The sequence below is a fragment of the Anabrus simplex genome, chromosome 10, assembly GCF_040414725.1.
Source record: "Anabrus simplex isolate iqAnaSimp1 chromosome 10, ASM4041472v1, whole genome shotgun sequence".
Lineage (NCBI taxonomy): Eukaryota > Metazoa > Arthropoda > Insecta > Orthoptera > Tettigoniidae > Anabrus > Anabrus simplex.
In genome coordinates this window covers 65,666,770-65,689,515 of record NC_090274.1, presented here as the reverse complement: position 1 = coordinate 65,689,515, position 22,746 = coordinate 65,666,770, and positions in this window count along the sequence as shown.

Below are 22,746 nucleotides of genomic sequence, written 5' to 3'. Positions count from 1 at the left end.
TATCTTAGCTAATTCTGAAAAGGATATTGGTACGATGCTAAGAACATTCAACCAATCCTTAGAAAATTTCAACTAAAAATAAATATAAAGAAAAAATTCATGATAGTAGTGCAAAACTTAAAAAAAATAACACATCCATAGAACAAGTCACAGAATTTTCCTGTTTGGGAACTTTACTGTAATTACCTCTGGTAACAGGTCCCTTTCGGAAATAAAGATAATAGTGGTAGCAAAATAAGCCTTCCGAAAAAATAAAGAAAACCATCTCAGTTTGGAGACCATTTCTCAAGACCTTTGTTTGGAGAGTGCTACTGTACGGATGCGAAAGCTGGACTTTAGGGAAACAGGAAGGAATGAAACTTGAAGCTGCAGAAAAGTGATTTTGGAGAAGAGTTATAAAAACATGTTGGATGGATAAAAAAACAAAAGGCCTTGTTTTAAAGAACGTAAAGGAAGATCGATGTTTAGTAAATACGATAATGAAGGGGAAAACAAAGTTCCTTGGGCACGATGTGAGACATGACTCTCTTCTCCAAACCATCATTGAAGGTAAAGTACTGGGAGGGAGACCCAGGAGACGACCAAAGTTGTCATACATCAGGAACTCCGTCCGTGAACTGGCATGTGGTTCATAAAGCAACGTGAAGCAGCTAGCTGAACTGCCTTTATTAGATGATGATGATGATGATGATGATGATAATGATGATGATGAATGAACGAACGAATTAATAGCCATAACAAAAACATATTTATTTGATTTTCACAAAGGGAAAATGTTGGTTTTTTCGTAGATGGCCTCTATTTCCAATTTTCTAACCCTTGATGCGAAAGCTTCCTCTGACATTTTGGGCTTTATCCTCTCGCCTAGGTATCTAGGTATCTGAACTTTCCTGTCTTCTTGATCCTTCGAATTGCCAGGTTTATTTCTCTTGGTGCCACCTTGATGTTACATACTCTGATTTTTTCCGAACGAGATCTTGAGGCCTTCCTTTACTGATTGCTTCTGGAGTTAACTGATCTGTTCTGCGGCTGTATCCGGGGAATCTGAAGGATATCGCGAGATCATCTGCGAGGCAGCTTCATGATTATTATTATTATTATTATTATTATTATTATTATTATTATTATTATTATTATTATTATTATTATTTTTATTATTATTATTATTATTATTATTACCTTGCTTTGGTAGTTGTCAGAGATGTAAGAAGGTACCATTGTGAATCGGTGGACAGAGAAAAGATTGAAGCATAATTTGAAAAACACTAAAATTTGAAAAAAAAATCCTTTTATTCTGACTTCCAAACTTTGATAAACGACAACAACAACAACAATACAGGAGCTCGTCGGCTCAAATGACAGGAATGATCAAAGTTCAGGTACACAACAAGTTGTAGGATGAGCTTGTAGCTCCAAAGTTACATTATTCAAAAGAGCACCATTGCTTCATTCAATTAATACCCTAGGAGACTGCGCTCCAAATCTTATTACAATCTAGCCTCTCCAAGGCACAATTTTCTAACCCAAATTAGATCATTACAAGCCAGTTTTTATTGTCTTACCCACCCGACAGTCTGATTTACACCTTACAATGAATAGTTTAACAGAGGCAATAAATGCCCATTCTACATGGCCTTAGTGATTAAAAAGGAAGAGGTTCAATAAATCGACCGTAAACAAAACGTTAGGAGGTGAACTATTGCAGTCCTTTGGAAATACGCTTTGAAACACTCAAAATCCTATCTGGGCTTATAGCCCTAAGTTACAGAGGCTAAGCCTATACTACAGAAGGTAACTAGTTGGAGGAAAATATTAAGTTCTAAAAGGAGAGATAAATATTATAGTTGAATGCGAAATAAAAGAGCGTGAACACTCTTTACTCCCTAAATTAGAATAAAGTCCTTAGACTTGGTTAAAACTTTACATTAGACGTTAAACTTTAGAACTTTGCATTAAGAATGAATTTTGAAACCTTCCCCTCAAGTCAGATTTCCGACGACGAGCGAGGCTTGCCCCCTGCCTCCACTACGTACGCAGTAAAAACCTCTTGACTGGAAGCGATGGAAAAGACAACATGGTTCAAAAGCTCCCAGCTTTTATAGTAGAGGGGAAGGTTCCAGAACTCTCTAGGCCGAAGGCCTGTACACACCCTCACTTTTGATTGACTAATTGAATTAATATCCAAAATTTCTGATAGGCTAATAATTTCATGAAAAAGGAAGAGATAGAAGTGCTAGTAACCTTAGAACACAAAAACAATCTACAAACACGTCAGGTAATTAAACTTAGAAACTACAAATTTCTTTGAAAATTAATTGTCCATCCTCCCAACAGAGCGGGCACATAATTCGATAGTAGACACATCTGAAGATTAAAGTTAAAAATTCTTCTAATACACAGTTCAAGTTTCACATAACAGATGGCCTTCTAAAAGGCGCTCAGTTTAAATTTAAGGATTAGGTGTACTACCGGCACAATTATTATTATTATTATTATTATTATTATTATTATTATTATTATTATTATTATTATTATTATTATTATTATTATTATTCCAATTATTCCCTATCCTCTCTCAGAAATATGCACTCGTAAAGTTAGGGCAAACACAGAGAAAGATTCTCCACAACATTCTCTGCCCAAACTACGAAAACGGGATCTACAAAATAAAATCCAGACAAGAAATCCATTCTGAGACAGAAGATCGCGGACGCAATGCGCAAACGCAAGGCTCACTTCTACGGCCACTTACGACTCCCAATGGACAGGGGAACGCAATTTTAACCATTTTGACTCAAAATTAGAAATTCCCTGGTACATTATCATCAAGAAAGACCTCGAAGAAATGGACGTACGATAAGAAGACGCCTACAAACGAGACTATTTTAGAAGAAGCATCGTGAGTTTTGGAACGTTCACCTGGATTTGAAGTGGTGGGATGAACGCCGTGCTAATGAAAACCTACTGGTTCAAATGAAAATTAAATAAAACCCACAGTGTACGAGGGCTGTAAGTAAAGTAATAGCAATATTGATAGAACGCAACATTTAATGAAGTAGTAAGTACAATTGCATTAGATTCCTCACATATAGTCACCGACAAAGTCTTATCTTTACCAAATCTCGGGAAGCCATTGGGAACATTGGCGAGGCGTTCTCTGTTGATTACAGTAATGGATCGCACTACTGGGCAAAGTACAGATGCCACGTCAGGAAACATTCGTAAAGTCCATCAATGGTCTACGCAAACATGACCACGCACGACGTCAACCTGATCTTGAGGAATGGACGACCGACCAGCCCGATGCAAATCAGCGGTCACATTCCGACTCGCATGAAACGCCTTGACGCATCATGCAACCGTTCTATACGGCATCTCATTCTCGCCACACGCTTCGCGTTGTACTCTATAACAGTCGGATGCATTTTTTCGACGTGCAACCTCGAATTTAATCTATTAATACCGATCACTATGCCTTGGATTTGTAGGCGGTAATAGGTTAGAATGCAAAGTAATTTGGTTTGTAGGAAGTGTCATGCAACCCGTTGTATCATAATGTATGAAGAGTAACATAAATTCAAGGAGTTCTATTGGCTGTACCCCTAATATCTATGCAAATCTCATAGCATAACCGTTGTACAGTGTAGGGTATACTTGTTACTCGCTTAAGTAAGTTCGCATTCTAACCTATCAGCACCTAATAATCCGGACTCTACGGATCACTTTTTGAAAACGTGCTTTAGAGCGGTGAAATAGACACTGTTCACTTCAACGCCACACAGCAATAACACTCCTAACTAGTAATGGGATAATCGAACACAAAATAATCGCTTATTCGATTATTTCACTTTTTCGATTATGTTTCGATTATTCATTCGAATGAATGAGGCAATCGCATAGTTACTATTTTTTCCATCCCATTTTTTTCGATCATTCATCCAAAACTTAATTCGAAGCAATGAGGCAATCGAACAGTGAATTTTCCATTCGATTATTTTTTCAATTGTTCATTCGGAACTACGGGCCTGCATGGCTCAGGCGGCAGCGCGGCAGCCTCTCACCGCTGGGTTCCGTGGTTCAAATCCCGATCACTCAATGTGAGATGTGTGCTGAACAAAGCGGAGGCTGGACAGGTTTTTCTCAGGGTACTCCGGTTTTCCTTGTCTTATTTCATTCCAGCAACACACTCCAGTTTCATTTCATTTCATCTGCTATTCATTAATCATTGCCCCAGGGGAGTGTAACAGGTTTCGGCAGCCGGCACAATTCCTATCCTCACCGCAAGATGGGGGATTCATTCATTCCATTCCTGACCCGGTCAAATGACTGGAAACAGGCTGTGGATATTCATTTCATTCGGAACTGCATTCGAATACATGAGGAATTTCAATAGTGAATGCTTTCGAAATAATCAAATGAAAAGTAATGTTATTAAGACAGTCGATTCACTAATTTAGTTTCATTATTTGGAGAGACATTTGGAAAAAGACGTAGTGATATATTTATAAGGGTTCATCTATTCGCTTATTTCCATCGATTATCCATCCGACACACTTAAACCGAAAAATTGATTCATGAAATAATCGCATTCTATGCCATACAACTGAATGATATTTGAAACACGTTCGCTTATTTCATTCCATTATTTAAATAATCGGATGGATTGTATTCGATTATTAAGAGTGTTCGATTTTCCTATCACTACTCCCAACTGGATGCCCGTCAAATGCTTACTACCCATAGACAACAGCGTCACCTAACCACAGCACCCATATCCTATTTGCGCAGCCCTCGTCTAACGAAACTTATCGTGCTCCATAGCCGGCCGATTAGCGAATAATAAATTTTATGATGATGATGATGATGCTTGTTTAAACAGACCTAACATCTAGGTCATCCGTCCCTAATGGTACAAAATGAGATGCAATATAATGACAATTTAAAATTCCTAAGTCATCAATTTAAAATAATTCAAAACGTGATGATGAAGAATACATGGATGAAAATTAAAGTCAATAAGTGGCTCCGACCCGCAATGCCTCACCTTCCTACAAACTATCTTAATAATATTACTGACCAAGGGACTGCTTTTAAAGCACATTCCTGAATCGATGATGCTTGAGGACCAAAGGGGTCCAAAATCCAGGTCAACGGCCTTTCATAATGGTACCTATCACTAGAAATGTAGAATAATGGTATTTCTCATGTTGCGGTACTTATCATAAGTAGCGTAGACTCACGGTGTTCCACATATTGTGGTACTACTCACAAGTAATGCACGTCGCACAGATAACGCAGACCTATGGTGCTTCACACACAATGGCGCCACTCTTAGACAACGCAAACCAATGGTGTTCCTCACACAGTGGCTACTAATCACAGGCAAAGCAGACCCACAGTGTTGCTCATATAGTGGGTACTAATCGCAGGCAAAGCAGACCCACAGTGTTGCTCATATAGTGGGTACTAATCGCAGGCAAAGCAGGCCCACAGTGTTGCTCATATAGTGGGTACTAATCGCAGGCAAAGCAGGCCCACAGTGTTGCTCATATAGTGGGTACTAATCGCAGGCAAAGCAGACCCACAGTGTTGCTCACATAGTGGGTACTAATCGCAGGCAAAGCAGGCCCACAGTGTTGCTCATATAGTGGGTACTAATCGCAGGCAAAGCAGGCCCACAGTGTTGCTCATATAGTGGGTACTAATCGCAGGCAAAGCAGACCCACAGTGTTGCTCACATAGTGGGTACTAATCGCAGGCAAAGCAGACCCACAGTGTTGCTCACATAGTGGGTACTAATCGCAGGCAAAGCAGACCCACAGTGTTGCTCACATAGTGGGTACTAATCGCAGGCAAAGCAGACCCACAGTGTTGCTCACATAGTGGGTACTAATCGCAGGCAAAGCAGACCCACAGTGTTGCTCACATAGTGGGTACTAATCGCAGGCAAAGCAGACCCACAGTGTTGCTCATATAGTGGTATTGATCACAGGTATTGTAAACCCACAGTGAACCCACTCTCTGCTGCTACTATTCACAAACCTGCTGTGTTCCTAACATAGTGGTACTACTCGGTAGTAAATGTGACCCATGGTGTTCCCCGCGTGATGGTACTAATCACAAGTAGTTTCATGATTCAAATACAATCATTCTTCGGTCGCCCCTTGTAGTCCCCTGTTACGACAGGCAGGGGATGCTGTGGGTGTAATCTTCGACTGCGTCCCTCACCCACAGGGGGTAGAGAGAGAGAGAGAAAGAAGGCATCCGTCACTTCGAAAAATGAAGTAACGAACGAAGAAAGGAAAGAGCCACGAAGGGCGTGAAAATGAAAGACTCCCTAGGCCTCGAATGCTCTAACACCATCGGGGTTGGAAAAGAACAAGAGCTGACCAAGATTCCAAGATTGGTCGGACAGGATAGATGAAAGTGAGGAGCCTGGCACAAGTAAGTGGAAGCAATGCCAGGACTCAGCTGAGGGCCCCGTGGTCACCAACCCACGCTCCCAACTTGAGATCCCCTGGGGCCCCTTTTAGTCGCCTCTTACGGCAGGCAGGGGATACTGTGGGTATATTCTTCATCTCCTTACCCCACCCACAGAGGGTAATAATACATTTTAAAATATTCCAAGGCAATTTTGTCTTATTGTATACTGTTTGATGTCTTTTCGAAGCTCTTTGTGCTGTTTATGTGTAATGCAACAGTTACCTTACCTGCAATGTGTCCAGTGCTTTGACATGGCAGTTTCAAATCGCACCCAGAACACAACCTTAAGTTACAACGTGGTAACTGATTAATGTGTCGACGTAGAATTTATTCGTGACAAGATGCATTTCAGTTTGTACAACAAATCGTGCCAAGAAATACGAACAATTTGCATCCTAATGCACAACGGTACTTCCGAGGTAGTGCAGTTTACACCTCCTTACATTGAGAGTAATTACATTCTTCACAGCCATAGTAGTAAACACATGTCAACTGTCAACACCATTCCCTACAAGGACGACTGACAGCTTCTGGGCATCTGAAGAGTCGTAAAGAACACAACTCATCGCGATCGTGGACGAGGAATACAAAGTATAAACCGTAAAAATCTAGCAGAAGTTCGATACACACAGGGGAATTGTGGAAAATAATTGAAATATTTATATTTTAAAAGAACATCTCAATATCCACATATGGTTTCGTACAACGAGCTTTAGTTAAAAATTAGAAATGGGGAGTTTAACGGATCAAAGGCAAGAAGATGCGGAAAAATTGATGTATAAAATAATAAATTCGCAAATTGAAAATTCTGAGTTTCTTTCTCTCATGAATTTCCATATACCACGCCCATATTCAGGATTTTATTTAAAATTTTCTAATGAATAAATGCTAGAACACATGCCCTTCAAAATTCACCATATTAGAGTATCTATAATAGTGCATCTCGGAAAAATTATTCTCTTGATTTCACTACAAATATGACAAAATTTTAAAAGAATTCACGGCTAGCATTAGAAGATAATAATTGTGATAAAACACTGTATGCTCAGTATAGGCCTACAGGGTGTATCCGAAATGTTACAAATTTCCAGGAATGGAGGAGGACGACAAATGGAATAATTTGAGAGAAGGAACCATAGTTCGGAAACGTTCGACTCAAAGTTATAATAATCCAATTTGTTTAACGTCGGTCCGTTCTTAACAGACGACGGGATGTAGGAATTTTGTCCCGCAGTAGTTCTTTAACGAGCCGAAAGCCAATGACATGGGCTTGCCACCTGTAAACACCCTTAAAAGCCATCGACCTCAGTCGGATTTGAACCCGTTAACTTGCTATTAGTAGACAGACTAACGCCGTATCCACTACATCACTGTCGCCGGCAATCAAAAGTTAAAGCAAAAATTGCAGGGAGACGCCATTTCGAACATTTGTTGTCAATGGAGAAACGTCCAGGTAATCGGACTTAAATTAATAGAATATGCTTCCTTATCTCAAATTGATCAATTTGTAGCCCTCCATCACCCCAGAAAGTTCCTGTATTGAACATACTAGAACAAAGACAATCAATCAAGACCAAGCCCACAATAACTGGAGAGATAGGATTAGATTAATAATATTACATTAATATTACCGACACGACACATTTGACTGACCAAAAATGCGATTTTTCAATTTATTTTTTCAATTTAAAATTGAAATTTTCTCTTCATAACAGCACAAATTTTTTGTTAATATGTCCAATACTTTCGGAGTTATGACAACAACGTGAAGCACTGACACCGAAGCAAGCCCCTTATCAGTAAGTTTGTTGTTCTTTTGCCGTTCATCCTTGATAACTCTGAAACATTTTAAGATATTAAGATGAAATTATTGAGCTAGATTCATTGCTTAATTATTTAAAATGTTTTCAAATAAAAATTAATGAAGAAAATTGGCTACTTGAAAATAAATTCATGAAAAACTAAGTATACTTGATGGAATTCACTGATTCTAGTATCTGTAAAATACTAATCATAATAACAAGAATCATAGAAAAATATACACGTGTTTGAAAATTATGAGGGTACGGCAAAGTAGTGGCCATGACACACACCATTTTGAATAATTAATTACACGTAGGTGTGTTATTAGGGAATAATGTGTTTGACATCATAAATTTACTTTTAGTATTAACTTCCATTGCCACGGAAAAAAAAGCTTAATGCACCCTCATGTTTCCATCTTCAAAGGTGTAGGTTCCCTCTTAAGTTAGGCTAAGTAATAATTGTTTGTAATTTCACTTTGTGTCACAAAGAATACTGGTATAATTGGGATGAAAATCCTGTAGCAAGCAATATTTTAAATTTAATCATATTATAATTGAGTTCTACCCATGTCAGCCAACACTGTGAAATTTGGCCACCTACTGCAAGAAAGAAAGAAAGAAAGAAAGAACGAACTTGCTTGCTTTACTCTTACTAGAAAAGGTTATTCCACTGAAGCCCAACTTGTAGGATTCCAGCAAGATATAGCAGATATCTTGGATTCAGGAGGTCAAATGGACTGTATCGCGATTGACCTATCTAAGGCATTTGATAGGGTAGATCATGGAAAACTACTGGCAAAAAGGAGTGCATGGACTACAGAAAAGAGTGACTGAATTGGTGGCTATATTTCTAGAAAATAGAACTCAAAGACTTAGAGTAGACGAACCCTTATGTGTCACTGTAATAATTAAGAGGGGAATTCCTCAAAGCATTATTATTGGACCTTTACGTTTTCTTATATATGTCAATGATACGTGTAAAGAAGTGGAATCAGAGATAAGGTTTTTTGCACATGACGTTATTCTGTACAGAGTAATAAATCAGTTACAAGATTGTGAGCAACTGCAAAATGACCTCGACAATATTGTGAGATGTACAGTAGCTAATGGTATGGTGATAAACGGGGTTGAAAGTCAGGTTGTGATTTCACAAGTAGAAAAAGTCCTCTCAGTTTTAACTACTGCGTTGATGGGGCACAATTTATTTTTGGGGACCATTGTCAGTACCTACGTGTTAATAAAAAAAAGATCTTCATTGGGGTAATCACATAAATAGGATTGTAAATAAGGGGTACAGATCTCTGCACATGGTTATGAGGGTATTTAGGGGTTGTAGTAAGGATGTAAAGGAGAGGGCATATAAGTCTCTGGTAAGACCCCAACTAGAGTATGGTTCTAGTGTATGGGACCCTCACCATGATTACTTGATTCAAGAACTGGAAATAATCCAAAGAAAAGCAGCTCGATTTGTTCTGGGTGATTTCCGATAAAAGAGTAGCGTTACAAAAGTTTTGCGAAGTTTTTAGCTGGGAGGACTTGGAAGAAAGGAGACGAGCTGGTCAACTAAATGGTATGTTCCGAGCTTTCAGTGGAGAGATGGCGTGGAATGACATCAGTAGACGAGTAAGTTTGAGTGGCGTTTATAAAAGTAGGAAAGATCACAATATGACGATAAAGTTGGGATTCAATAGGAAAAATTGGGCAAATACTCGTTTATAAGAAGGGGAGTTAGGGATTGGAATAACTTACCAAGGAAGATATTCAATAAATTTCCAATTTCTTTGCAATAATTTAAGAAAAGACTAGGAAAACAACAGGTAGGAAATCTGCCACCTGGGCGACTGCCCTAAATGCAGATCAGTAGTGACTGATTTATGGCGGTCCCGCGATCTAGCACTGGCGTTACTGCCTCTTACTCTGAGACTCGATTCCCGGCCACGTAAAAAAATTTAATCTGGATCAGTGGGCTGTTTCGAGGTCCATTTTGTCTATATGGGAATAATATTGAAAAGCTATCTGACTGTGACATAGTAGCGCCGGTGTAGAAAGCGAAGATTAACAGCCAAGAGGGTTCGTCTGATTACGCGACACTTCGTAATCTGCAGTCTTTTTGCTGAGCAGCGGTTGCTTTGGTGGCCAAGGCCCATCAGAGCTGCTGTGCAATTGTAAGTATTTATTTATTTATTTATTTATTTATTTATTTATTTTTTTATTTATTTATTTATTTATTTATTTATTTATTTATTTATTTATTTATCCGTTTACACCCCGTGTCTGATTCCCCCCTCCGAAACTCAGCGAGGGATCCCACCTCAAGGGCAGTGTCCTGGAGCGTGAGATTTTGGGTGGGGAATACAACTGGATTGGAGGACCAGTACCTTCCCCAGACGGCCTCACCTGTTATACTGAACAGAGGTCGTGTGGGTAAAATGGGAAGATCGGAAGGGATAGACAAGAAAGAGTGAGGGAGGCAGCCGTGGCCTAAAATTAGGTACCATCCCGGCATTTGCTTGCAGAAGTGAGAAACCACTGAAAATCACTTCCAGGATGGCTGAGGTGAGAATCGAACCCCCTCTACTCAGCTGACCTTCCGAGGCTGAGTGGACCATATTCCAGCCCTCGTACCACTTTTCAAATTTCGTGGCACAGCCGAGAATTGATCCTGGGCCTCAGGAGATGGCAGATAATCACACTAACCATTACACTGCAGAAGGAGACATTTATTTATTTATTTATTTATTTATTTATTTATTTATTTATTTATTTATTTATTTATTTATTTATTTATTTATTTATTTATTTACAATTGTCCAGCTGGGCTCGGGAATGTTCAGGAATTGTTTACAAACAAGGTCACAGACACAAGCCGGTGTCTGTGTGTTTGATCATTTCTCGACATGGGTCACAAGCCAGACTTAAGCCAGGTGCAGATTTCGCAACGCCACCTGGATGATGACGTTGATGATGTTTGTTGTTTAAAGCGGCTTAACATCTAGGTCATCGACCCATAATGGTACGTAATGAAGTGCAATTATATGATTATCAAAATTCTAAACTCCATCCACTGGCTATAATTTATGAAGACGGCGGTGAAATATGATTATCAATTTAAAACAATCTGTGGATCTCCAACCCTTAATGTCCCATCTGCACATAAAATAACTTAAAACAATGGTATAAACTGAACAAGGGACTGCTTCCAAAGCACAGTCATATATCGGTGATGCTTGTTGTCTAAACGGGTCCAAAATCCGGGTCACCGGTCCATCATAATGGTACTAATCACAGGTAACGCAGACACGTAGTGTTCCTAGTACACTGGTACTAATCACAGATAACGCAGACACGTAGTGTTCCTAATACGCTTGTACTAATCACAGATAACGCAGACACGTGTTGTTCCTAATACACTGGTATTAATCGCAGATAACGTAGACACGTGGTGTTCCTAATACACTGGTACTAATCACAGATAACGCAGGCACGTGGTGTTCCTAATACACTGGTACTAATCACAGATAACGCAGACACGTGTTGTTCCTAATACACTGGTATTAATCACAGATAACGCAGACGCGTGTTGTTCCTAATACACTGGTATTAATCACAGATAACGCAGACACGTGGTGTTCCTAATACACTGGTATTAATCACAGATAACGCAGACACGTGGTGTTCCTAATACACTGGTACTAATCACAGATAACGCAGACACGTGTTGTTCCTAATACACTGGTATTAATCACAGATAACGCAGACACGTGGTGTTCCTAATACACTGGTATTAATCACAGATAACGCAGACGCGTGTTGTTCCTAATACACTGGTATTAATCACAGATAACGCAGACGCGTGGTGTTCCTAATACACTGGTATTAATCACAGATAACGCAGACACGTGGTGTTCCTAATACACTGGTATTAATCGCAGATAACGTAGACACGTGGTGTTCCTAATACACTGGTACTAATCACAGGTAACGCAGACACGTGGTATTCCTAATACACTGGTACTAATCGCAGGTAACGCAGACACGTGGTGTTCCTAATACACTGGTACTAATCACAGGTAACGCAGACACGTGGTGTTCCTAATACACTGGTACTAATCGCAGGTAACGCAGACACGTGGTGTTCCTAATACACTGGTATTAATCACAGATAACGCAGACACGTGGTGTTCCTAACACAGGTATTAATCACAGATAACGTAGACACGTGGTGTTCCTAATACACTGGTACTAATCACAGATAACGTAGACACGTGGTGTTCCTAATACACTGGTACTAATCACAGATAACGTAGACACGTGGTGTTCCTAATACACTGGTACTAATCACAGGTAACGCAGACACGTAGTGTTCCTAATACACTGGTACTAATCACAGATAACGCAGACACGTGGTGTTCCTAACACTGGTATTAATCACAGATAACGTAGACTCATAGTGTTCTTCACCTAGTTGTACTAACCACAGGCGCCGCCCGGAACCGTGGTGTTCCTCACATAATGGTACTACTCACAGGTAATGCAGACCCGTGGTGTTCCTCACATAATGGTACTACTCACAGGTAACGCAGACACGTAGTGTTCCTAATACACTGGTACTAATCACAGATAACGTAGACACGTGGTGTTCCTAATACACTGGTACTAATCACAGATAACGCAGACACGTGGTGTTCGTCACTTAGTGGAACTAATCACGGGCCACGTATACTCACGGTGTTGATCAAATAGTGCTACGAATCATAGGCAATGTAGACCTACGGTGTATCACACATTATGGTAACGTCTATAGGTAACACAAAACCATGGTGTTCCTCACATAGTGATACTAATCACGGGCGAAAGCCAAATCTGTGTTGTTTCTCACTTAGTAGCACCGATCACAGGCAACGTATACCCATGGTGTTTCTCATAAAGTGGTACCACTCATGGGTACCGCAGACCCACTCTGAACACAGTGGAACCCACCGGTGGAATACACACGATGACCATTATCAAAAACAACGCCCAGGCCCATAGTGCTTCTCGCTTAATGGTGCTGCTCCACTGTAACGTAGACCCATGGTTTTCCTCGCGAGATGGTATTAGTCGCAAGTAACGTCGATCCATGGTGTTCCGCACGTAATGGTACTGATCAGAAGTATTCTCATGGTCCTCATTTCATCATCCCTTGGTCACCCTTCTTAGTCGCCTCTTACGACAGCCAGGGAATACCGTGTGTGTATTCGTCGTGCGCGTCCACCACCCAGAGGAGGTAAAGAAGTATTCAGACCCCCTCCCCCGAAAAGCTACGGCGCTTCCTCGATGAATACCATCAGAATTTCACTTTATTTCAAATTCCTGTTTTCGAATTTCCGGCGATTCCTGGCGTACTAGTCTGTGTTGCCATCTGAGGACAGTTTCCGAAGTGACGTGCACAGAGGATCATTAGAAAGTGTCAAATTAACTCGTTCCTCGTTATAGACGGCGAATCATGTTGAGCCGTGCATTCTGTTTGTTTGCTGTGGAATATTTCAATCTTCAAAGTGCAGCTTGGGGTCAGTGTGTTAGATGTACCAATAGAGTTAATAACTTAACAGTCGTATGCGATGTGGTTTATTGTTTGAATCATCAGTCCACGGACTGGTTAAACGCGACCTGGCCAGAGAGTAGGTGTAACCTACAGGTGGCCCGCCCCTCTCCTTCACGAAGGGGAATGAAAGCTTGTATGATGATTTGACGCATCGATCCTTCGCCGTTCAACGAGTTTTCTACGCCCTAACTCAGGTACGCAAGTCAATACATATTTAAAAAAGTGTTCTGACCAGGCGGACAGAAGAAAATCCGAGATGTGTCGCCTCAGGGTGAGCCCATCGCTTGCAATAGCGTGGTTCCTCAGACTCCACTAACATCACTCTCCGTTATGTATCGTTATTCACCTTATTGTCATGTCAGCACTACAACGACAACCACCACCACCACCACCACCACCACCACCACCACCATCGCCGCCTCTGACATCAGTCGAACAGTCGCAGCAGCTTACTACTCGGGCGTTATGTCTAGTTTCGCAGCTCCTGACTACCAGGCCAGATTTCTTCCCGTGACACCACCTCCGCTGGGGGAGAGCACTAGAGCTGAGTTCCAGTTTAAGAGGTTTTTTCCACAGTCTGTTACGGAAGAAGAACAAGTTCCACGATGCCTTGCTTTGGACCCGGGCCCTGCCCCTTGGACGGATATTACAAGTCCGCCGCCACCGTTCACGGACGCCATTAATCAGCCCATTTCTCCCATTCTACCACCACCACCACCACCCCTCCCCGCGGACTTTCATCTATATCCTGCACAAGACGTCCCATCAATCATTCCCTATTGGCTCCAACCTACACCCTCAGGAACGCACTCATTTCTACTCTCCAAGCCTGCCCCCGAGTTCCAATCTCCCCACGCCGTTTTCTTCACCCTGCTCACATTCAATATGCGCCCTCAGGATACAGCGGACATCCGAGGAACGGCAGCGACTATTCTCCTCACCACTGCAATAGTAGCTCACCAACTTTGATCAAGTACCCCTCTTCAACTACTCTGATCTCAACCCATCAAAACTCCCACCACACTACCGCCTCCTCTGCTGTGTCATACCAGGTGTTTACCCCTCTGTCACAGAATGAACAACAATCTCCGAGCTCCACGCGGAAGGTATCCCAGTCAAGGCGGCATTCAGAATCAAGAACTCCACGGCCCCCACCTATATAGTGAGAATTCTCCTGCCATCGCCCGAAGATGTCGACCGTGTCTTGGTCAGCGGAGTCTCCCTACATAGACACCACCATAAAGTGGACCCATCTAGCGCCCCACGTCCACACGCCATTCGGTGTGAGCGCTGTCTCATGTACGATAATCATATCACCATTCAGTGTTCCGCCAAGACTCCTAAATGTGAACATTGCAATCAAGACTACTTTACACCCAGGTGTTCCAGCATGCATCAGCCCCTCATTGCCATACCTGTGGAGGTAATCAGACCGTATATTCGCGCCCTGTCGTCACCAACCTGCACCTCTTCAAAATCAACCAGAACTTACAGCCACCTATATCACCTAGCTGTTCCCTTCTTCGATCACCTACAGTAAAGGAGCTAATTCGCTTTATCAACATTTAATTACTAAATATTCACCCCTACAACAGACCCTTAGTTCTCACTCACTTAAAAGCAAATCAAGCATTCAATCTTCACTTTCTAACCAATCATTCCGGCCTCAATTCGCACTTCAACTTTACAACAATGGAAACCGTTGTTTGAACACATTCACAGCCCCCTCAGGTCAAGCAACTAAGCAACTACGCCGTAGAATCGCACCCTCTCCAGTCTTTGGAATCACCATCTGAACTTACATACTATTCACCGTAGGCTTGTGAGTGCACCGAGGAAATTAAATGCCATTCTTCTCATATTTGCTACCATGTCTTCAAGACAGAGCACCTTAGCGAAGAATCAAGGAACCAATGAAAAATATCCAATTGATGTTCATAGCCCAAATACTGTTGAACTGTAAAAAATTATATAAATGTACATGAAAAGAAAACAGATCATTGTAAGTGATAATGAAATAAAATAAAGTTGCTAACCCCTTAGCTAAGTGTCCAAACCCCCTCACATCTCTTCCTTCACATCCTTTACCCTCCATATTCCGTCGCATCTCCCCAACCCGTCCGCATCTCTAGGCCAGAGAGAGAGCGATACCCTCTAGATGGTCCCCCCCAACCCTTCAGGGTCGGGAATGAAAACATTGATAGATTTGACTCATCGTCGGTGGATGCAGAAGGGGTCTCGGCCCACAGGTGGCCACGGCTGGCCTATGGTCCAACAGCTCTGCACTCCGACCGGCTAACCGAGCACAGGAGGAGTGGCCGCGGCTCTACCGTGGTTCTATGCATCCGTATTCGGGAGACGGGAAAGGGCCGGACCTCACGGCTAGTCCCCACGTCAGCTGTCCTGAGAATGGTTTTCCGTGGTTTTCCATTCTCCTGTACTAAGGCGAATGCCGAGGCAGTTCCTCGTACAGGCCACGGCCGCCAACCCCCTCACCTTCTCTGAGTATCTCCTTCACCATAACAAATCTCCTGGCCTGAGAGACGGCGTTACCGTCTAAGAAGTCCACCTGCCCCTTCAGAGGAGGAAGGAAAATATTTTAGTAGTGGTGGTAGTAGTAGTAGTTTGACGCCGCCCTCCATGCCACCTTAACCTGTGCTAACCTTTTCACTTGTACGTAATTACTACGTCTGCTCTAATCTGCTTGCCATATTCATTCCTTGGTCTACCCTTATCGTTCTTACCACCTGCACTTCACTCAAAAATCAGTTGAACAAGTTCTGCATGTCTTAAAATGTCCTATCATTCTATGGTGCTGGGAATTTTTGATGCACTACTATTCTTTTATAAAAATTAAGCTTTCTATCAAAACTGTATTTTCCAGTATTCAAAATATTGTTAGTGCTACAGTTTTTAACTGAATGTATTCAAATTTGGCATTTTTACTACCATGTGTGGCGCATGAAATTTGGTATTCGTATTGAAAAATAATGATAACTCACAGGGATATCTTGAGTCAAATATTAAAAATTTCTGAATTTCTAAAATAAGGAACAAAACGGTGAGAGAAAAAGTACTGCAATAAAATCAATCACGCAATTGTTCTAATAATACCAGTAATTATTTGCACACCCGTAAGAGCTATCACAAAAAAAAAATCAAGGTAAAATTTATGATGATATGATGATGATGCTTGTTGGTTAAAGAGGCCTAACATCTAGATCATCGGCCCCTAATGGTACGAGGTGAGATGAAATGCAATGACAATTAACATTTCCAAAACTCATCCACTGACTAGAATTCAAAAAGACGACGATAAACAATGATTATGCACTTCAAACAATCAGTGGATCCGACCCACCATTCCCCATCTTCCCGTAACATAGCATAAAACAATGGTGTAAACTGGACAAGTGACTCCTTCCGAAGCAAAATCCTAAATCGATGATGCTTCTTGTGTAAAGAGGACCAAACACCTGGTCACCGTCGCGTCCGCTCATAATGGTACTAATCGCTGGTAAAGTGAAGTATGGTATTCCTCATGTAGCGTACTAATTACATTGAATATACTACTCATAGGCAACGTTGACCAATGGTGCTCCTCACGTAATGGTACTAATCACAGGAACTGTCCAGAACCGTGGTTTTCCTTATCACATAGTTTTACTAATCATAGGCAACGTAGATCCATAGTGATACAAATCACGGGTACTGTAAACCCATAGTGATCCACTCACTATGATACTAATGACAGACCCACGGTGTTACTCGCATAGTCGTACTAATCGCAGGTAATCTCATGGTTCAAGATCTATCATCCCTTGCTTGCCCCTTTTAGTCGCATCTTACGACAGATAGGGTATATCAAGGTCAAAATAAATTAAAAAATTCGTTCATAAAATGTGTTATAAATCTGAAACTATGTTACGAAAATGTTCTAAATTTTAGAATAGTCGTAATTTCGGCAACATACGGGTAAATGAAAAAGTAGGGTGAATTTCGGATGAAAATTGCCAGGCATACAACACTCAGTAGGCTCTCCCCTCTATTAATGTATGTTAACTCCTGTAAAAAGGTGTTTGTTAAGAAAACTAGATGATTAATATACCGCTAATGAGATGGAACTAGGCGTGTGTGCCAACTGTAAGGATTGTTGAGGCCATCTGGGAACACCTTGTCAAGAGAGAAATGTCGCACGCATTGATCTAGGCGAATAATTGCATCATCATAGAACAAGGTTAAGTCAACTCATCAAGGTGATGGTTGGAAGAGGTAGACAAGTATAAAAAGGGCGTGGATTCTTCAGATGAGCACACAGCATCCTAGCGAGTACTGGATCTCACCAGCAGCGCTTTGCTAGTCAGCCATCATGAAGCTCTTGGTAAGTTCTATTTCATTTTTCTTGTGACAGTGGGTTGTCACACCCCTTACTGTAGGGGTAGCGTGTCTGTATTTTAACCTGGAGGTCCCTGGTTCGGTCCAGGAGTTTTAAGTTCAGTCAGTCGTGTGAAAAGAACATTTTTCATTTTCTGTGTGTTGGAGATGATTATTATTTTAAAATGAAGTAAAATTATACACCCGTTCTCTATTAAACTAATCAGAGGTAAAAGTCCAGTTCCATGGATAAAGGGTTAGTGTGCTGGCCTTTGGTCTCAGGGTTCCCGGGTTTAATTCTCGGCGGGAACGGGAATTTTCAAAGGCAACAATTGGCTTTACGTCGCACCGACACAGATAGGTCATATGACGACGATGTGACAGGAAAGGACTAGGAGTGGGAAGGAAGCGGCCCTGGCTTTAATTAAGGTGCAACCCCAGCATTTGCCTGGTGTGAAAATGGGAAACCACGGAAAACCACCTTCAAGACTTCCGACAGAGGGATGGGGTCGGGAATTGTAACCATCACGGGGCTGGGTGCTGTGTTGTCTTCATCATCACTTCATCCTCATCACGACGCGCAGGTCGCCTACGGGAGTCAAATCAAAAGACCTGAACCTGGCGAGCCTAACGTGTCCTCGGTCACTCCCGGCACTAAAAGCCATACGCCAATTCACTTCGTTTCAGAGAGGGAAAATTGAAGGAGAGTCACTTCGAGAAATGAAGGTATCGACCGGAAAAAGACTCCCTAGGTCTCGATAGTCGACAGCTAACACGGCTGGGGTCGAAAAAGGACAAGAGTCCACCGAGGGAGGTCGGATAGGATAGATGAATGTAATGAACCTGACACGAATAATTGGAAGCAATGTAGTCTCAGGTAAGGGCCCCGTGGTCGCCAGCCCACGCTCCCTAGTTAAGAACCCCTGTACACTCTGTATACATCATTTACATCACTGTCCGGCTCCATGGCTGAATGGTTAGCGTGCTGGCCTTTGGTCCAGAGGGTCCCAGGTGCGATTCCTGGCCGGGTCGGAGATTTTAACCTTAAATGGTTAATTCTCTTGACTCGGGGACTGGGGGTTCGTGCTGTCCCCAACATCCCTGCAACTCACAATCCACACACCCTCCACCACAATAACACGCAGTTACCTACACACTACACATGGCAGGTGGCGCCCACACTCATAGGAGGGTCTGCCTTACAAGGGCTGCACCCGCCTAGAAATTGCCACACGAAATTATTATTACTATATTTACATCACTTTCATCCTCGTTGTCGTCATTTGCTTCACAGCACTTCCAATATATTCCAGTTCTGGGATCTTACTAGATTCATCAACTCCGACAAGACCACGTAAGCATTTGACAATAACTGTTGAAATAGTTACTTGTTACCAAGATAATCAAGCCTCAGCAGGACTCCTGCCCCCAAAACCTACACGGATCTCTTATTTATTTATTTATTTATTTATTTATTTATTTATTTATTTATTTATTTATTTATTTATTTATTTATTTACAATTTGGTTTACGTCACACCGACACAAATATATCTTATTGAGGCGATGGGATAGGAAACGACTGGGAGTGGGAAGGAAGCAACCGTGGCCTTAATTAGGGTACAGTACCAGCATTTGCCTGGTGAGGAAAAGGGGGAAACCACGGAAAACCACCGTCAAAAGCCGACCAGTGGTGTTCGAACCCAAGCTGACGCAAACCGCTCAGCTACTTGCTCGAACTCTTACTTACATGGGAGTCCTTCTTCTTATTCTTATTCTTCTTGCGTTCCGGCCTTCTAAGGACCACGTTACAATTTCAATTGTTCCTCCTTAGTTGTTCTTTCCTTTTCTTCCAATATTCTTTCATTGTTTCACTGTGTTTCTTTTTCCTGTCTTCAGTCCACTTTGTGCCTGTTTTCTTTTCCTTCCTCCCTTGGAATCCTTCTATTTGTAAGACTTTCTTCCTAAAAATCTTTCTTTCCAATAATTCTTCTTCTCGTATGTTGTTCCTTTCCATGTCTTTCATGACTTCTTGAATCCAGGTGGTAGTTGATTTCTTTTCCCAAAGGTACTTGAAGATTCGTTTAGTTAGTGTATTGTCATCCATTCTGTAAATGTGTCCAAGAAATAGCAATCTCCTTTTTCTTATTGTTTCTGATATGTTTTCTACATTCTAGTAAATTTCATTGTTACTTCTTAATTTCCAAAACTCTGCAATTCTTAGAGGACCTAATATTTTCCTTATAATTCTTTTTTCTAATATTTCTAATTTATCAAGCTTTTAGTTCAGTGCTAGACATTCATTGGCATAAAGGCATTCTGGTTTCACTACTGTGTTGTAGTGCTTTATTTTAAGTTTTCTGAATAAGCACTTTTTGTTATAAGTATTCTTAGTTATACCGTACGCTCTTTCCATCTTTTGTATCCTCTCCTCTACAGCAGATTTTTCTAAACCATTTTCTTGAATTGTCTCCTTCATTCTTATTAATTTCATTACAGTCCTCAATAACGATTCCTTAATAATCCTCCCCTTCAACAGGATTGTTTCTAGCAGTCATAAAATGATATATTGACAAAAATGTTCTTGGATTTACTGCCTTGACAGTTTTCGGTACAGCCGAGGTGCCGGAATTTTGCTCCTCGGAAGTTCTACCCGGACGCCACTGACGTATTTGAGCACCTTCAAACCTGGTAATTTGGGCTGAGAAAGCCAGCGATCTGTCATCAGAGCCATTATACCCAACCGCAACTGAAGAGATGTATGATACGAGAGTTAGTGGAACCGGTCAAGAAAGCCTAGCTGATGTTTTCGTTACGCTGACTACGTGACACTACAATATTTTCAGGCAGATGATGTATTAACGAGCTGACAGCATCAGTTGTCAGTTTTTTAGTTTTATTTATTTATTTATTTATTTATTTATTTATTTATTTATTTATTTAATCGTTGTTTATTCAGATTTTGTTTCGGCCATATATGGAACACGTTTGCCAATGTGTGCATGGTTTTTAGCCTTCTCTGCCTTTCTTCTCCTCGGAAGTTCCTTCCTTCCTTCCTTCTGTTCTTCTGTCTAGAAGACGAGTTGTTGAAATCGATTTCTATCTATTAAATCGTCTTCCGCAAGCTCCATCTTAATCAATTCCAAGCTCACTTCTCGAAACCATTTAAGCTCTGTCTTTCTCTTTCTGAAGAATTCTTCTTCAGCCAGTTATTGTCCATCCGCAACAAGTGTCCTCATCAAGTCAAGCACTCCTGTTCTTTGAAACAATTCTTTGTTAGAATCCCCTCTTTTTCTCTTTTTTTCAGGTGTTCCTCGTCAGTTTATTTCCATTTTTCTCACCCGTTCTTTAATGGCATTCTTTTCCGACCCATTATCTTGAAATTTTTCTCCCAATTATTTATTTTTATCGTGCTTTTGCTGGGGAGACCTAGTGTTTACATTGCACTATATTTTCTGATAACGGGTTAAAACAAATGCGTTACTTCCATTGACCTATTTCAGTTTCATCCTTGGCTTTGACGATATGAAAGCGACTGAGGTATGAGCGATGCTAGTAATACCATTTCCTGTCCAACCAGTCCCTGAGATCGATAGTGTGAAAATTTAGCTCACAGATGCGAAGATTTCAGTGGAAAGGAAAGCAACGGGAAACTACCTCACACCTCATTTCCCTAGTATATCTCTTCAGTGATGTACAGGTTATATATATGATAAGTGATAATTATTCGCCGTTTTGGCGCCCCCATAGGCGTTTGCAGTTTTCTTGTAACAACGTACATAATCTTTCGTGGTGTAATTTTGAGGATCCAACCAGCCTTTTGGTTGAAGACAACAGAAAGTGCAACGAAATCTGATGTGTGTTGAGAAAATAAACTCTTGTCCTTTTATTCATCGAGATGTTTCAGCTATGTTGAGGCACAGCTGAGCCGTGCCTCCAATTTTACCACAAATCAGACCTCCAGACATTCTTCAATCTCTGGTGGACCGAGAAAGTGGCCACGCAGCTTGGATCCGGAAGATAATGGGTTTTAACCACATTGTCGGCAGTCTTGAATGTGGTTTTCCGTGGTTTCCCATTTTCACACCAGTCATATGATGGAGCTGTATCTTAATGAAGGCTAAGGTCGCTTCCTTCCAACTTCAAGTCCTTTCGTATACCAAAGTGGCTATAAGACCTGTGTCGGAGCGACGTAAAGAAAATTGTAAAAGAAAAGCTCTGACAGTACCGGGACTCGAACCCAGGCCTTGGAGCATGCCGGTGAACAGCGGTAACTTCTACGTTACGGAGGTAAATATTTACGTTGATGTGATGTTAATGGCAGACTGCGAGGGTCAGATGGCATCCACAAAGCACCGCATACTTGTTGGTAATCATCGGTATCCCTACAGTTCCCTTAAAGCACTTTTTCACACTTTATTTTTCCCATATGGAAAATAATCTGTCAGAAGTTCATCGGTTTCTTTACTATATTCTGTGTACGCTTTTTATACCGACCACA